The sequence below is a fragment of the Heteronotia binoei genome, chromosome 13 (assembly GCF_032191835.1).
Source record: "Heteronotia binoei isolate CCM8104 ecotype False Entrance Well chromosome 13, APGP_CSIRO_Hbin_v1, whole genome shotgun sequence".
In the NCBI taxonomy this organism is placed as follows: Eukaryota; Metazoa; Chordata; class Lepidosauria; order Squamata; family Gekkonidae; genus Heteronotia; species Heteronotia binoei.
This window is the reverse complement of record NC_083235.1, coordinates 24258069-24277017: the sequence shown is the minus strand read 5'-3', so window position 1 is coordinate 24277017 and position 18949 is coordinate 24258069. Positions and strand designations below refer to the sequence as shown.

Sequence of the window (18949 nt, the reverse complement as noted above, 5' to 3'; positions counted from 1 at the left end):
ACCTTCTGGGGCAACAGAAAACAACTCTGCACCATCCTCTACTATGGCAGCCCTTTAAGTACTTGAAGATGGTGATCGTATCATCTCCCAGTCGTCTCCTCTCCAGGCTAAACATACAGAGTTCCTTCAACCTTTCCTCGTAGACCGCTGGACATGTTCCATACTGTAGGAGGATGCTGTTGCAGTTATCCAGCTTGTGGCTTCCTAAAAGCGACTGGTCAGCCACTGTACAAACAAAATGCTGGACTTGATTGGCACTTGGTAAAGTAGTCCCAGAACATCCTTATGTTCTTATGAGTGACAGGATTCTACCTCAAGGCAATGGCTTGAATCCCGCAATGCACAAGAGGAAACAGAAATGAACTTAGCACACTTCTGCTCGTGCAAAACTTAGCACTTTCCTTCCTATACATATTACAGTGTCAAGACATTGGTTGTGGAAGATCTTGTGGAAGTCACAGGGCTCTTTTCATAGCAGGAACTCCTTTGCATATTAGGCCACACATCCCTGATGAAGCCAATCCACCAAGAGTTTAGAGGGCTTTTAGTACAGGGCCTACTGTGAGCTCCAAGAGGGTTGGCTACATCAGGGGTGTGTGGCCTAATTTGCAAAGGAGTTCCTGCTACAAAAAAGCCCTGTGTAAACACAAGTGGGGATACAAAACCTGACTTTAGCATAGGTCGCAATTGTCTTTTTCTTGCTTCCATTTATACAATTCCTCCAAAGCAAGCAGAAAATTTCCTATCAGATCCAACCTAAAGGTTTTGCCGTAAACTGTGACTCACACAAAACCAGAGGCAGAGTTTAAAATACAACCCAGGAGGTCCCAAATTCCACAGCCATCAAAAGTGACAAGAGGGCTTGCCCAGGTTTCTTGTTCATTTGAGTTGTTTCTTCAGATCCAGAAATAATTAAATAAGGAACCCAAGATTATATTCTAGATCCTTAGAGCACCCTAAAACCAGTGATATGTGCAAAAAATGCCAGCCTTCCGGGAAAAAAAATATTGGCAAGTCTGCACCCTTAAGTAGCATTCCACCAACTTCCATTAAGTGGCTTTTCTTTTGAAGGAAGAGCCGCTGAAGTTGGAGAAAGACTCAGAATAGAGGAAGGCTTCAAATACTACGCAGTGGAGTGAGAGGACACATGCCATTATATCCAGCCTTTTCCTGTCCACATGAGTATGTTCTTCCAGACGATAGCACATTTTTCACACAACCAATCAAGAATGGAGAAAAACATCCACTATCCAGGGGTGTCAACTATGAAGCCTGGGGGCCACATCAGGCCTCCGGAGGCCTCCTATCAGGCCCACAAGGAAGTTGCTTCCTTCTCCCTTTCTCTTGCTTCTTTCTGTGTCACAGCTTGTTTCACCAGGATGCCTCAATTCCACAGGAGCTTTAGAGCAAGGCCTCTATTTTCCGCATTGGCTGAGGCTCCTCTCTTGAGGAGGAAATGGAGTGGGGGGAGGGACAACTTGCTTTGATACTGACCACAATATTGCAAGAGTGCTAATACTTTAAGTATGTTTTACGGTTTTTTTTTTTAAAAAAAATCCTTAATTTTGTTTGTCTGTGTCCTTTATAAACTTTATAACTCCGCTATCTGGCATTACATTTTATGACACACATGGCCTGGCCCGACAAGGTCTCATTATGTCAGATTCGGCCCTCATAACAAAAGAGTTTGACACCCCTGTGCTAGATCCTCTTGTTCACACTGCATAGGAGCCTCTGTTCCAATACGTAGATGAAGCATGAAAGCATCTCTTCCCTGCCCTAGCAAAGTGTTGATATCTCTTCTTCTGCTAACAAAGTGGTAATGCCTCCTCTTCTGCCATCTTTAAGGCAGGGAGTAGGAGAAACAGGGTGTGCTGGGGGGAGGTATGTATGAATTTACTGCATTGTGCAGGGAACTGGGCTACATAACCCTGGAGGTCCCTTCCAACTCTATGGTTTTCTTATTCTTGCTCTTCTACGTGGCAGATACTATTTATTTACCAGATTTGTATCCCACATTCTGCATAATTTGCCTGAGACAGCTACAGCATTGTCCATAACAAGACCAAGGATTGTTCTTTCCTTTGGGGGAAGGGGCTTGGGGCAGACACATACTTTTAAATGGGCCAATGGGATGCATCCAAAAACCTACATAAGAACTCTCACAAAGTCATGTATGTATGTATACACACACTCTCTCCCTCTCTTGCGCACAAATACAAACAGAAAAGGCCCCTCTTTCCCTTCTACCACCATCATCATGAATACGGTTGGAATATCTGTATGTATCAATGAAATTGCTGAAGCATAGACAGCTTCAGCAGGGGATTGGATAAACATACGGAGCAGAGGTCCATCAGTGGCTATCAGCCACAGCATATTGATGGAACTCTTTGTCTGGGGCAGTGATGCTCTGTATTCTTGGTACTTGGGGGGCACAGTGGAAGGGCTCCTAGTGTCCTGGCCCCACTGGTGGACCTCCTGATGGCACTTGGTTTTTTTGGCCACTGTGTGACACAGAGTGTTGAACTGGATGGGCCATTGGCCTGATCCAACATGGCTTCTCTCTCTTAGGATGCAACGAAGAAGCAGTGTTATTCAAAACGGAATGAAATGGATCATTCTTCCAGAGCTGCTTTGAATCTCCATCCCATATCTCCTCCAGGGCACTCCTTGGAGACGGGACCTCAAACATGGCCCATCAGGGCCCTGTGTGGCTAGAGCAAAACAAAATGGTGTTAATAAAATACATTGGGGGGGGGGGCTGTAAGAAGCTTGTTGTAACCCTTAATTCCCAACTCTCATTTATTTGATCTGTTATCCAGAGCTGAAAACCAAAGGAAGATGCCAAATTTTAATGAAAGGGAGCACGTTTTGCATGAAGAAAAATCCTAACTTCAGCATCTCCAACTAAGAACCTCATGAAGAAAGGCTAGAGAAACTTCTAACCTTGGAGAACTACTGCTAATCCGAATACTGGGCTATATGGACCAATGGTCCGATTCAAAGTAAAGCATTTGCATGAGATTCAATGTAAGGGTTTGCATGACAGATTCATTCGAAGGCTTCGAGGTTATCTAGTCTAACCCCTGCACAATGCAGGAAATTCACAAACACCTCCCCCAACACACACTCTCAGTGATCCCTGCTCCATGCTCAGAGGATGGCAAAAAAAAAAACCAAACCCTTCCAGATGAATCCCTAGCCAAACTGGCCTGGAGAAAATTGCTTCATGACCCCAAAGTGGTGATCAGCATTTCCCTGGGCGTGTAAGAAGGGGCCAGGATGGATGCAACCCTTCCTGCCCTCCGTCTCATGATCTGCCTAAGTTCACAGAATTAGCATTGCTGTCAGAACCTCCAAAGCCCACCACCTCAGTGATGTCACTGGGCAGTGTGCGAAGTTGGGCACATGGGTAGTGAAGCGCTCACAAGTGAGAAGGCAGGGAAATGGCTTGTGGGGAGGGAGCAGTGAGCCCCACCAGAAGCTCTGGGCTCCAGCAGCTGCTTTGCCTTAGGGCATGCTGACACCAGCTTTGGAAACAATAATGCTGTACCACCATTTTGGATGCACAAAGTAGGTACTAGGACAGGGGTGGCCAAATTTGCTCAGCATGAGAGTCACATAAAATAAGCCCCAGATGTTTGAGAGCCACAAGGGAAGGAAGGGAGGGAGGGGAGGGAGGGAGCCACACAATGTGTGTGAAAAACCACATGTGGCTCCTGAGCCGCAGTTTGGCCACCCCTGTACTAAGAGAAATGCAAGCCCTGTAGAGAGTAGGGGAGCAGAGACAGAAACAGAGTGATTCATGGCAGCCAAAAATAAGTCTTGCTGTAGCTGTATAACACCACCCAAATGCATTCACCTTCTGGCACAAGAAAAGCCGTATGAGACACACAGAGCCTGTTTGGCAAGCAGCAGATTAGCGGGTGTCTAGGAGGCAGGCAGGACTCTGATAATGCAGAAAATCTTAGGATGGGCTGAGGGAAAAAAAATCATCCAGCATCCCACAGAATGATAGCTTTCGCAGTCTGTGGAGATCAAAACCCCAGATATGTGAAATGGTGCAACCTGTGATGAATTTGGGAATCAGTATAGTTTCAGGAACTTGGGTAGTGGCTGTGGATGCCCTGTTCAGGCAACCCCATAGAAGACCTGTAGCTAGCAGTGGGGCCTGGGCGTCCAGGCCCCACCGATCAGGCCCCTGTGGGATCTTTCATGCCCCACCAATCAGTCCCCCATCGCCCGCAAGGGGAGAGACTGGGCTGAGCTGCCTCTTGCCACCACCGCCTTTGCACCCAGGGCCAAGGAGCAGCAGCAGCAGCCGCCACCTTCTAACATAAGAACATAAGAGAAGCCATGTTGGATCAGGCCAATGGCCCATCCAGTCCAACACTCTGTCACACAGTGGCCAAAAAACCCAAGTGCCATCAAGAGGTCCACCAGTGAGACTAGAAACCCTTCCACTGTGCCCCTACCAAGCACCAAGAATGCAGCGCATCACTGCCCCAGACTGAGAGTTCCAACAATAAGCTGTGGCTAATAGCCACTGATGGACCTCTGCTCCATATGCTTATCCAATCCCCTCTTGAAGGGGTCTATGCTTGTAGCTGCCACCACCTCCTGTGGCAGTGAATTCCACATGTTAATCACCCTTTGTTCTCTCTCTCACTCTATCCTCCAAACCTGCAAACAGCAGCAGCAGGGGTAGCGAAAGCAGCGACAGGCAGGCCCTCATCCTCTTTCCCTTGTCATCACCCTGGCACTTCCTGCTCTTGCTCCTGACCCAGTGCCTCTCAGCTCACCTCTGAAGCAGCTTGGCTGCCCAAGAGATGCATCACTCTGAGCACACAGCACTGTCTTGGTCTGCTGGGAGGGGACACGTGCAGCCGGCAGCCACTCAAGGTTTCTCTTTGTGTTGCAGCCAGCTGCCCAGATTTTTATTTTTTAAAAAACTTGTGATGTCATAGAATCCTAAGAGTTGGAAAGGACTCCAGGGTCACCTAGTCCAACCCCCAGCACAATGCAAGAAACTCACAAATACCTCCCCCTAAATATTTCACAGGATCTTCATTGCAGTCAGATGGCCATCTAGCCTATGTTTAAAAACCTCCAAGGAAAGAGAGCCCACAACCTCCCCGGGAAGCCTTTTCCACTGAGGAACTGCTCTAACACTCAGGAAGTTCTTCCTAATGTTGAGCCGGAAACTCTTTTGATTTAATTTAAACCCGTTGGTTCTGGTCCTACCGTCTGGAGCCACAGAAAACAATTCCAAATCATCCTCTATATGACAGCCTTTCAGGTACTTGCAGATGGTGATCATATCACCTCTCAGCTGCCTCCTCTCATTTCATCTCCTGTCATTTGTGATATCATTTTGGGGGCCCCCACCTAGAATTGAAAGCTCCGTGGCGCAGAGTGGTAAAGCTGCAGTACAGCAGTCGGAGCCCTCTGCTCACGACCTGAGTTCGATCCTGGCCGAAGTTGGTTTTAGGTAGCCGGCTCAGGCCCTTCCAAGGTTGGTAAAATGAGTACCCAGCTTGCTGGGGGCGAAGTGTAGATGACTGAGGAAGGCAATGGCAAACCACCCCATAAAAAATCTGCTGTGAAAATGTTGTGAAAGCAACATCACCCCAGAGTCGGAAATGACTGGTGCTTGCACAGGGGACTTTACCTTATCTAGAATTTTGTCCCCTGGGTTTTCCCTCCTAAAATTTTCTGGCTATGGCCTTGCTCCATAGGTATACCAACATGGAACACTTTCAATCCAAGTTGATACCAGGATAACTGCCATGGCTTCCCACCAGAGAACGCTAAGAACTGAAGTCTTTACACAATTCTGCTTCGGTGGGCATAAATCCTATTTACATTTGCAATGGAGACAAGCTGGTTACTGCCATTTAACTGCCACCACGCAATTAGTACAAAAATGATTGCACCTTGAAGGGATAACACCTGGTTTTCTGAGCGCACAGTCTGCAAGGTAAACTTTTGAAGAGCATCTTTGAGAGACAGTCTTTCATAACTGGTATCTAAATACAGAAGATACCACACTGAGACCAAACACTAGAAGCCCCAGACTGCCCCCAAAAGATGACTCTGGCACAATTCCTATATCATTTTAACACCCCCTGCCTGACATATGATAGTTAGGAGCTCTTGTGTTTTCCACATGTAAGTATTCAACAGCACAAACAGCACAATAATTCTATTTCCAGGCTATTATGAAACAACAGAATAACTGTCCATGGGGCAGTTGCCTGAGAATGGTAGCCAACGCATCTGCTTTTTATCTGATTGGGCAGTCCAAAAGTCCAGGGAATGCAAACATAAGGATCACTGATTCCCAATGCAGAACCTAATGGGTTTTCTGGAACCTCATTTGCTTCTTGCTGAAAGTCTCTCTTCCCCCCTAGTGAATAATCAGTCCTGGCTTTCCTCCAGGTCAGCACAACAGGAGGCATTTGAGAAGAATCCAGGAGACATTGCCTGTGGGTTTACTGAAATAAGACACCTCCGCCATAGAAAGATGCTTGCCTCATAACCTCTCAACATGGCTTTGTGAGTAGCGTCAGTATTCAATGTCAGTTATCTTTTTAAAAGATCCTAGACTCTATGGCGAGGCTGGCTAAATTGTGGCTCGGGAACCACATGTGGTTCTTCCACACACATTGTGTGGCTCTTCAAGCCCCCACTGCCCCACCAGCTGACTTGGAGAAGGCATTTCTCTCTTTACATCACTTCTTCGCTAAGCCAGTCGGCGGCCTGAAAAATTAATTTAAAGTTGAAGTTGCTTTCTTTCCATCTCTCCCTCCCTCCCTGATCTTCCTTCTTTCCTCCCTCATCTGATGTTCATGTCTTGCAGCTCACAAACATCTGACGCTTATTCTATGTGGCTCTTATGTTAAGCAAATTTAGCCACCACTGCTCTATGGCATCCATTTTATAGTGGACCCTGGTGTAGTGGTTAAGTGTGTGGACTCTTTATCTGGGAGAACCGGGTTTGATTCCCCACTCCTCCACTTGCACCTGCTGGAATGGCCTTGGGTTAGCCATAGCTCTTGTAGGAGTTGTCCTTGAAAGGGCAGCTGCTGTGAGAGCCTTCTCAGCTCCACCCACCTCATAGGGTGTCTGTTGTGGGGGAGAAGATAAATGAGATTGTAAGCCACTCTGAGTCTCTGATTCAGAGAGAAAGGCAGAGTATAAATCTGCAATTCTTCTTATTCTTCTTCCAAATAGGGTTGTCAGGGCCCTTCTAACAACCAGCAGGGGATGCAGGTAGGATTGCCAGATCCAGGTTGGGAAACTCCTATAGATTTGGAGATTGAGCCTGGGGGGAATGGAAACCTCCCTCAGCAGGATACAATGCCACAGAGTCCACCCTCCAAACCATCCATTTTCTCCAGGGGAACTGATCTCTGTAGTTGGGAGATCAGATATAATTCCGAGGGATTCCAAGCCCCACATGGAGGCTGGCATCCCTGCCTCCAAAAGCGCCCACAAGCTCAACAAGAATAAGAAACCCTGCTCTACCAATGCCAAGGGTTGCTAAAAACAGGGTTAAGAATATCGTTTTAAGGGGAAGACTAGATCAACCGTAGCCAATGGCCAAATAATAGTCAGTCTTGGGGGGCTTGCTTGCCCCCTCCACTGCCATCCCTACAAGGAAGGATTCTGCTCTGTTAGCAAACGTGTGGGGAAGGATTCTGTAACATTTTATTCTCTTTGCAAGCTGCCTTTGAGTTCACGGGATCAAAAGGCAGGGTATAAATCTTTAAAGCAAAACAGAAAACACACTTCATATAATAACCATGTAAAATGTGCCTGTAAGAAAGAGAGTTCAGTTATATTTCAAATTGATGTTCTTAGATGTAAGGGTTTAAATGGAAGCTGGTTGACGCTTTGATATCATAATGCTTAAACGTTGCCAGGGGACTTAATACGTTAAACCAGGGATGGCCAACTGACAAAGCTAGACATAGTCCCCAGAGCAATTTTATCCAGTCTTAATCAAAGTATGGTAAACAGACTGCCACACAAGGGAAAATGAGAAAAAAAAATCTGTAAAACGATGAGATAAGCTACACATATTAACATTACACCTCTCTTTGGGTTCTGTATGTAATATCCCTTCCATATAGATACCACCATCTTTATTAAAGTAGTGTGTAAGTAGGCCCAATCTCTGCAGCAGACATAATTGCTGGGTCCCAGACCATTAAGTTGGGTGGAATCTCTAACTGTATCCATTTGGGCACTTCAGTAATTTGAATATGCAATAAAACAAACTGCATTGCTTGGTAATTATTTTTCCTGAACACTGTTAACTGCCTCGACAATGTTTTATTGAGAGAGTGCTAGGTAAAAATTTTACAAACATACCAGAAGGTGTTTTCTGCCTGATCTGAGAACCTCCCTCTCTAGATCAAAAAAGAGAAAACCTGTACACCAATATGCTACATATATTTTGTGAAACCTTTGTGGCTGCACTTCTCAAAATAGCCTTCTCATGTTGGTTTTGCTCTGTTCTAGAAACTTCTGGATGGCAAATATCAGGGGGGGGGGTTTCTGAGGGGAGCCCTGGAACCTCTTTTTGGAAACAAAACTCTCAACAAATGTTTAAAAGTTTGTGGGAGGCACTTTTCTTCATTTCCCTCTTGAGAGCTCCAGCACCTTTTTCCAGAAAAAAAAGTCCTGGCAACAGTTAGATCACTGGGTTTTCAGTGATACATCCACCCCTCTGGAATGGCCAACCTGAGTGGATCTGAAGGGCAAATACACTCTCTGCTTTTAGGAAGATGCGTGAGACAGATGTATTCCTGAGGGCATTTGGTGGAGGGTAAATTATTCTGGCAGATTTGGCTGCAGTTTTAATGAAGCATTGTTTTCATCTTATTGACGGACAACTAAGATGTTTCTGGGTCCTGGTAGCTTTTCCTGTTTTTGTAACTACCTTGAATGTGAGTATATGTAGGGAGGGAGGGAGGGAGGAAAGAGAAGGGAAAAGAAGGGAGGAAGGAAGGAAGAGAGAAAGAAAAGAGAGAAAGAAAGAAAGAGAGAAAGAAAGAGAGAGAGAAAGAAAGAAAGAGAGAAAGAGAGAAAGAGGGAAAGAGGGAAAGAAAGAGGGAAAGAGGGAAAGAGGGAAAGAGGGAAAGAGGGAAAGAGGGAAAGAAAGAAAGAAAGAAAGAAAGAAAGAAAGAAAGAAAGAAAGAAAGAAAGAAAGAAAGAAAGAAAGAAAGAAAGAAAGAAAGAAAGAAAGAAAGAAAGAAAGAAAGAAAGAAAGAAAGAAAGAAAGAAAGAAAGAAAAAAGAAGGAAGGATGGATTTTGGGGCTGTTCCACCCAACACACACAAAAAGTCCACTCATGCAGGGCCTATTTGCATGGCAGAATGAAGGCTTTGAAAATTAAGTATCCCAGTGTAGTTTTTTCTTTGTGTACCAAATCCACGGCAATGAGAAACAGCCACAGAAAGAGAGCTGCAAATGCTATTCAAACTCCAATGCTCCTGTCCTCATCATCCGGGCTGGCCGCGTGACGAGCTCCAAAGCCCTGGCAGTTAGGTGGGAGAGCAAGAGAAAACCCTAGTCTGACAAAAGTGCTTAAAAACTGATGACTGGTAGAGGGAAGAACACATAGAGAGAGAGAGAAGCCAAAAGCACATTCCTGTTTGGGTGGAGCTTTGTTTTTACACAGCTGGTAACATGTATTGGCGTATGACAGGGCACCATGGCTTCAGCGTCGACGGCTGGAAAATAGTCTTCAATTTGTAAGGGGGGGGGGGGGGAAGGAAGGGGGGGAAGGCTTTTCTCCTCAGTACTCCTGAAGAAAAGCACAGTAATATAAGGAAGGCATGCCCCTGGTTATTCAAGAAGTGAAATGAAGACAGCATTTATGTAACTAGGATTTAAGGGGGGAGGGAGCAGAAATAAATGGCTACACCCCCCCCCTTCATAATTCTATTTTCAATTCAGCTGTTCCCTTGAATTTTTAATGCCCTGGGGGCACAGAGAACTAACTCTCTCTCTCTCTCTCTCTCTCTCTCTCTCTCTCTCTCTCTCTCTCTCTCTCTGCTTAGCCTCTTAGGACAGGTAAGGGAGAGATACCATCAACGCAAATCCTGTATTCCCTCACACACACTGGGGCAGACTACAATCCAAAAGTGTTGAGTTCTCCTTCGTCATGTGAACACCACCACTGTGTGTGGGGGGGGGGGGGAGAGACTCCCTTCTTTCTCTCCCACCCTTTCCTGCCCCTTTCCTGTGAGCTGTTTTCCTATCTCTGTAAATTTCTTCGAAATGCGCTATCTTGATTTGACAGGATGGTGGGGAATTATTATTTTTTTGAGAGAGAGAGAGGTCCCTGCTCATTTCACATGGAGAGTTATTCACACATGCAAATAATAAAGCTGTCCGTTGCTTCACACTGAATACCAATCATTCTGTCTAACAGTATAGTGGTTGGCCTCATTTGCCTCAAAATCCTAAAAGTGCCAGAACCAGACTACCCGCAAACAAGGCTGGGGTTGTTACATACTTAGGCAGTAGGGTTCCCAACTCCAGACTGGGAGATTCCTGGAGATTTGGGACTAAGCACAGGAAGGGGTTTGGGGAGGGGAGTCACCTCATTGGCATATAATTTCACACAGTCCACCCTCCAAAGAAGCCATTTTCTCTAGGAGAACTAATTTCAGTCATCTGGAGGTCAGTTGTAATTCTTCCAGATCCCTCAGCCCACCTGGAGTTTGGCAGCCCTATCAAGGGGAATCCACACATGTGCAGAAACAACTTGACTTCATAAAGAGTTCAAAAGAAAACAAAAAACAAGACAAGCCTGCTGAGGACTGACCTCATTAAGGAGGCCAGGAATTTGAAGAGAAGTTGACCATCAAAGGGGAAATATTTGGAATTCTGAAGGGAGATTTTTTCTGGTGAGAGGAGATAGAATATCCAAACTATTTTTCCTGTCACACTTCCTTCTAGGCACCTATCATTTTAAACCTGAATAAAAAATGGGAAGGGGTGCGAATTTCAACATTTCTGTTGTCTGAAGCTCTGAGAAGAAATTCTGCTGCCTAAGGGATGTATTCTGTAAGTAAGTATCTGATGGAAGTAGGGGTGTGCACTCTGTATAAACTGAGCTGAAAAAATACCTGAAAAATAACTTACTAGTATTTTTGGCTATTTTTTTCCCCAGCCAGTTACCTAATGGGCTGCTGATTTGGCTATCTGAAAATGGCCACTCTGAAAAATCCTGCCATTAAAAGGGCTTTTAAAGGGCTCTCAGTCCCTTTAAATGCCTTTGCAGTGAACTCTCAGCTTGGAGGAGGCATTTTAAAGGACTGCAAGCCCTTTAAGTACTTTTGATGTTCACTCAAGGCAAAGTTGTGCAGCTTGGAAAAGGCATTTAAAGAGACCACGATCCCTTTTAATGCCTTTTCTCCCTCCATTGGAAATGATGGTGGCACCTTCTTCTGGGGCCCACAAAACTGGACCCCCTGGGTCCAATCTTTTTGAAACCTGAGGGGGTGGGGTTGAGAAGAGGCACCAGCAGCTATGCTGTAAATCTGGTGCCTTTACCTAAAAAAAACAGTAACAAAAGCAACCAGCCCCTTTAGAACCCCAGATGCCTCCAGATTGATTCTCAATTATACCCTATGGAGACCATGAAGTATAATGGTCCCCATAAGATATAATTGAGCAGAAACAAATCCAGCAATTTCGAATATTTATGAATCCGAACACCATACCAATATTCGGATTCGGAAATATCAGGAAATATCAATATTTTTCAGGTTCAATATACTCAAACCCCCCCCCCCCAATATTTTTTTAAAACACCCCTATGATAAAGTCAGCTTTGACTCAAAAAGACTTATGCTGGAACTGGGTTTGGGTTTTTTTAATCTTTAAGGTACCACTGGCCTTGTTCGATCAAAAGAGAAGAGTCCTGTGGCCTAGACAGACCCAAATTGTGCTGTATATGGAGGCAGCTAATCCAAGATACATCCCAATAAAACACACACATTTCAGAAAGATGCCAGCAGGCTGGACTGTGGATTCCTTGAGCCAAAACATCCCGTTTTTTCAACAAAGCTTCACTCTCAATGCTTTATAGATCCTTTAAAATATGCTAGTTAAACCAGGTATGTAAACAACAACTTACCTCTGAAAAAGTATTTCCTCTAGTCAACCAGGAGAGGCTTTTTTTTGTAGCAGGAACTCCTTTGCATATTAGGCCACACCCCTGATGTAGCCAATCATCCTGGAGCTTACAGTAGGTCCTGTACTAAGTAAGAGCCCTGTAAGCTCTTGAAGGATTGGCTACATCAGGGGGTGTAGCCTAATATGCAAAGGAGTTCCTGCTACAAAAAAAAATGCAAGCTGTTGAATAAAAAAAAGTTCTCATTAACTTTTACTCATTGGTTTGTATGCCTGAATAAATCCATCTTTTGATTTACCAAAACAATTCTCACTTGTCACCAATGACTACAACAGTGGCTACTTAGATGCCTGCACACCCTTATTCTGTTTAAAAAGCTACCAAAAAAGCAATAAATGCACTGAGCAGGGTAAAGAATTTTATTTCCCCAGAAATAAAATATGACATTTTGCATGCTAGGAAAATGCAATGTCTGCAACAAAACTGCTTCTTTGACTGAAAATGTCTAGAATCTGCAGAATTCATATTCGTTGCACAAACAGCAATCAAATGGATTGACACATACCACTTAGACACGTTTATCACTCAGCCTCATTCTGTATGATATGCAACACGCCCTCTAATTGAGGCAAGGCATGTTTTATCAACCGCTTGGAGGAAAAAAAATCAAGATTCAGTGCTATAGGTGAAATGGTGACCCTTTAACATTTTTTACTGTTCAACTCTTTCAAAAGGGAAGCCTTCTACCAAGAAAATATAAAAGAAATTATCAAGTCCTCTCCAAGCCCCTTGTGTTGCATTTCCCTCTCCCCATCTGTTCCTTTCCTCCTGACCCCCAAACCGCTGAACTCTCTCCATACTCCAGGATTCAAGCAGATACAACAGGAAACACTAAGATAAACAGGATGTCATTTGAGCCCGCAAACAGCAGGCCCATGGTGGACAGCCTGATCCTCTCATAGTGTTCTAAGAAAGTGACTTTTCAAATAGTCCCCTTCCCACAAGGGAGATACAGTAGTAAGACAGAGAAGGGAGCTATTTATCAGCTTAGCTAGTTCCCTTTTTAGTCTGTCAATACTGGATTGTTTTCCTGCCTGAAGTATCTTGTCTCCGCAAGATGACTTCATTTATTTTGCCCCAAAATATTTATTTATTCCAAAGGCTTATCATCAGTGCTTTCAAACAGATGTTAAAAATATATATTAAAATCTCTTTAATCTAAACAGGAAGGTCTTACGTTGCTCAAGCCTGGGTTTAGAGCTATTTGGGTGACCCCACAAAAGACACAAGTACTCATGGAAGGCACATCCATGCCTGAAGATCTACAGAAATATGTTGCTAGGACTATAGCACATTTCTTTATTAAAAAGGTAAAGGTAGTCCCCCCGTGCAAGCAACAAGTCGTTATCGACCCATGGAGTGACGTCACATCATGACGTTTTCTTGGCAGACTTTTTATGGAGTGGTTTGCCATTGCCTTCCCAGTTATCTACACTTTATCCCCAGCGATATGGGGACTCATTTTACCAACCTTGGAAGGATGGAAGGCTGAGTCAACCTTACGCCAACTACCTGAACTTGGCTTCCGCCAGGATTGAACTCGGGTCGTGAGCAGAGCTTGGACTGCAGTACTGCAGCTTACCACTCTGTGCCACAGGGCTCCTATTTCTTTATTAGGGGAGGGGGGGGGGAATTATCCCAGAACAGTTACCTGATTTCCCTGTACTAGTCTTGCCCATCCAATTCTAACCACCACCTAAGAAATTCTGTCACATCCTTGCCTGGATCGACATAGGACTGGACCTCCTAGGCATTGTGGTCTAGCTCAAATATTCCCGGTTGCCTATTTTTGAGTCATAACTCCCTTAAGGGAACCAGGAAGCTCTTCAAAAAGGTGGGTCCTTACAAGTCACAAATGATTAACATACACATCAGCAGACAAGACAAGTTAAAGTCATTAATGAGTGAGTAACTTTTTCAGTCATTTGTCAAGGCTAAGTTAGCAAGTCCTGAAGAAACTGAGCAGTGGGCTACAAGGTTGCTCCTCACTGTTTTTAAGAACATAAGGGAAGCATGTTGGATCAGGCCAATGGCCCATCCAGTGCAATAATCTAAATCACACAGTGGCCAAAAAAATAGGTGCCATCAGGAGGTCCACCAGCGGAGCCAAGACACTAGAAGCCCTCCCACTGTTCCCCACCCCCAGAACCAAGAATACAGAGAATCACTGACCCAGATAGAGAGTTCCATCAATATACTGTGGCTAATAGCCACTGATGGACCTCTGCTCCATATACTGAAGCTGTCTATACTTGCAGCTGCCACCACCTCCTGAAGCAGTGAATTCCATGTGTTAATCATGCTTTGGGTGAAGAAGTACTTCCTTTAAGTATTATACTGCTCTAGCAGCCTGATTTGCCCTGACTAGGCCAATCTCATCACGGCTTGGAAACTAAGTAGGGTTGGCCACCGTTATTACTTGGATGGAAGACCACCACGGAAGATCAGGGTTGCCATGCAGAGTAAGTCAATGGCAAACCACCCTTGCTCATCTCTTGCCTTGAAAACCCCAGGTCCTGGAGTCACTATAAGTCACTTGCAACTGGACGGCACACACATTATCATCATCATCATGCTCATGGATCTAATATTTACCATAATCATTCCTAGCCACCTTCTTGGAAGAAAAACATTTACCAGTCAACTTTGTCACTGTGTTTTCAGAAATTTCCAGTCCCCCCCACCCCAGTGGGGTGACACCTCCAAAAGAACTGGTCCACATGGGGATCTTGTGGGAAAGAATTTCCTGGTATCAGAGACCCCAAATCAGTCATCTCAAGATTAGAAAAGGAAGACAGATAGAAAATAAAACAGAATTTTCGGGATCTACGGGTCTATTTACTGATCAGCCTTCAACATCGGAACTGTTCCTAGTAGCTAATGAAGAACATTCAACAATGACTTCTGAAACTGGCAGAAAATGCTACTAAAGGCAGAGCTGATTTATGGTAACCCATGGGGTTCCCAAGGAAAGAGATGTTCAGAGGTGGCTTGCTACTGCCTGACTCTGCGTAGCAACTCTGGATGTCCTTGGTGGTCTCCCATCTAACTACTAATCAGGGTCAATTAGTTTCTGAGGTCTGGTGAGATCAGGCCAGCCTGGGCCATCCAGGTCAGTGCTCTGATATTCCAGCACAAAAAAGGGAAGGTTTTAATATCCAAGCAAGTTTACATCTCTGTCAGCATTTCCATCCAATGGCTCCTAAACCAATTTTAAAAACTGCATCCATTCACGATATATATAGCCTTTGGAAGACTAGGGCTTACATATATGCTTACTATGATATCTACACCATTTGTGCTTGCTACAGCATCTATCTACTCCAGACAAGAGCCAATTATCCTTTTCTACAGATGCCAAGTATGGATCCTCAGACTAATCACCTTAGGCATGGGACCAAATGAGATCTTCTTCGGTGTCTTAAGCATTTAAACAGATAGTATCATCACATCAAAGCACCTGACCTGGATTACCCAGATTAGCCTAATCTTGTCAGATCTTGGAAGCTAAACAGGGTCTGCCCTGGCTAGTATTTGGAGTGGGGAATACCAAGGCCACAATGCAAAGGCAAGCAATGGCAAACCACCTCGGAACGTCTCTTGCCTTGACGACTCTAGCAGGGGTGAAACAGCCAGCTTTGAGATTCAGAGTGAAAGGAGGGCTATAAATCCAATATCATCTTCTTTGGCAAGGAGGAAGGAAGCTCTGCTCTACCCATCTCTAAGCCTAGCCAAGTGTTTAAGTCAGGGGATCCCCAACATGACGCCCACAGTTCTGGCCCTGCTGGAGGACCTTCTGATGGCTCCTGTGCTTTTTTTGTAGCAGGAACTCCTTTGTATCTTAGGCTACACCCTCAATACAGCCAATCCTCCAAGAGCTTACAGCAGGCCTTGTACTAAGAGCCCTGTAAGCTCTTGGAGGATTGGCTACATCAGGGATATGTGACCTAATATGCAAAGGAGCTCCTGCTACAAAAAAAGCCCTGGGTAGAATTATAAGATAACAGAGCAAAAATAAAAAATATCACCAGACCCACCCTGACCTGGACAACCCAGGCTAGCCCGATTTCATCAGATTTCAGAAGCTAAGTAGAGTCAACCCTGAGAAGTACTCGGATGGGAGACCTCCAAGGAATACCAGGGCCAGGAGGCAAAGGCAGGCTATATCAAGCCACTTCTCTGAACATCCTCCATGCCCCACTAGGGGTTGACAGAAGTTGCCGTGACTTCCAGACACAGGCACACACAAATAAAAGAATACCAAGGGAAAAAAATCCACAGGACCAGTAAATCAAACAAATCAGTTTAATAAAAGCAGAAGCGGTAGTGGATCCCGAAAAGTAGAGTTAGTTTAGAAGCAATCACATGGAGGTAGATGGGAATCAGGAGCATTTGGATTAAGATTAAAAATCAGGAATATTTGGAAAGAAGGACTTGCCTTAAGCAGTCTTCAGGTAAACATGCAGACCACCAGGGCAGTTCCAGATTGGGGGGCGGCCTGGGCAGAGAGTTCCCAAGGGCCTCTTTCCACCCACTCACCTGTGGGTCTTACTTCCTGCCTATGCATCTCCCCCTACCCTGCCCATCCTCACTGCCCTCTGACTGCCCTTTCCCTGATGGCACCAGGCAGTGTGTGCAGCTGCATGATTTGTGGGTGGCAATGCAACCACGAGTGAGCAGGCACAGCAATGGCATGTTGCTGCTCCAGCTGAGGGTAATGCTGACGCCAGCCCTTGAAACCACTTGGGTGGAGGGAGGGGTGGAAGAGGGAAGTCACCAAGCTCCAAGACCAGCATTTTATGGGAAAGGGAGTTCTTCTCCCACATGCTACAATTGGGTAACTGTGCGAGCGTCAGAAACATTTTGCTCCTTCCTGTAACCAGTGAAACAGCCAGCTCTGCAAACTTTGGCTGCCATTGAAAGCTGTTGCTTAAGTCTGACACTTCCCTAATAAGATGGTATGCAGAGTCCAGCAGTCCAAAGAGGAGAGTAATGCTGTGTAGGATTGCAATAGGGTCATGGTGGGGACTTCGTTTGGCAACTTTTAATCCAAAGGAAGTGTGTGACTTGCAGGACATTCAAATTGCTAACCTAAAAGCAGCAGTTATCTTACAGACGTATTTCCAAGGGAGATTAGAAAGAGAGACTGCTGAACTGCAAGTGATAATGAAGCTCAAGACAATCCACCCAACTGGATTGAATCAAGACCTCGGTTTCCTGTCTCATTACCAATGCAGATTTCTCCACATCTACTGTCTGCATATTATACCTAATCCAATCATACCTCCTATTGTCATTTCCCTGCTAATGTCATTTGACATCTGAAATCACTCCACTTTCCAAATTCCAATATATAGGACAGATGGACTCACATCCCAGTTGTATCTGAAGAAGTGAGCAGGGACTCACAAACGCTCATACCATACCACAAATGTTATTAGTCTTCAAGGAGCAACTGGACTCCTGCTCTTTTCTAAAAGAAGAAGAAGGATACTGGATGTATGCCCAGCCCTTCACCCTGAATCTCAGAGTGGCTTAGAGAACCAGTTTGGTGTAGCTGTGAAGTGCATGGATTCTTATCTGGGAACAGGGCTTTTTTTGTAGCAGGAACTCCTTTGCATATTAGGCCACACACACGTCATGTAGTCAATCCTCCAAGAGCTTATAGGGCTCTTAGTACAGGCCCACTGTAAACTCCAGGAGTATTGGCTACATTAGGGGTGTGCAGCCTAATATGCAAAGGACTTCCTGCTACAAAAAAAAGCCCTGCTCCCAGATAAGAGTCCATGCACTTCACAGCTACACCAAACTGGTTCTCTACACCAATTTTACTGCTGCAGACAGACTAACACGGCTACCCACCTTGATCCATCACAGTCCAAAGGGTTTTCATTGTGCCTTCTTGAGCAATCTGTTCTTTTGGCAGCAAGTAATGCAATCAAAGTTCAGGAAACTGTCATGGCTGAGTCAGTGGACAGGCCACTCAGGGACACAAGCTCAAGCCCAGGCTGTCTGCACTGGCATGCACAGACTCAAACATGTCGAAAGCTCACAAAAAACACCAAGCAAAAACTTCTTCTCCTTGGCATCTAAAAACCCCTTCTCCTTGACATCTAATTTTCTGTGGACGACAACTTTTGCAGTCTTGGAGCACAATGGTTCACAGAAAGGTATATACCACCACATGTACTGTTTTGGTGAATTAGCCCTACTTGAACCCAGTTATGTGTGTGTCCCTGGCAGATTACACAGAGTACATTATCAGCTGCTGTAAACACTCAAGAGTGTGTCTCCATTACATAAATGTTAGTTTCTACCGGTTTAATAGGGCTTCCCCACCTTCAAATTAGCAAAGTGTTGAAAATTCTTTGTTGTTGTCTATAGCTCCTACTGACAAAACTACAATGCCCTGGGGGGGGGGGGGGGAGATTGTTAAATCAGTTCAAGACTGGGATAGAAACATCTCCTGAGTATGCACCCCAGTCCTGCTAATAACCTTATCTCTTAGAATCTTTCACAATTGTGGTTGCGACAATCTTTACAAAACCTGAAGAGCAGTATGTTAATTTGTAATGTTATAATCCACTTTTCTTGTCAAGGTAGCATGCAAAGTCTGATAAGAAACAGAAAAGTGGTCACAGAAACCAACTTTTTACATATATATTTCCTCAGGATGGCGGAAAAGTGACATGGTATCGCCCGACCTTGTCAGATCACAGAAACCAGGCA

General features: G+C 44.9%; 1 protein-coding gene across 6 annotated transcripts in view; it reads right to left on the bottom strand.

Annotated features, from left to right (window-relative positions):
- LRP1 (LDL receptor related protein 1) overlaps positions 1-18949 on the bottom strand; it is a 518071-nt gene that overhangs the window by 479808 nt on the left and 19314 nt on the right. The window lies entirely within an intron of this gene.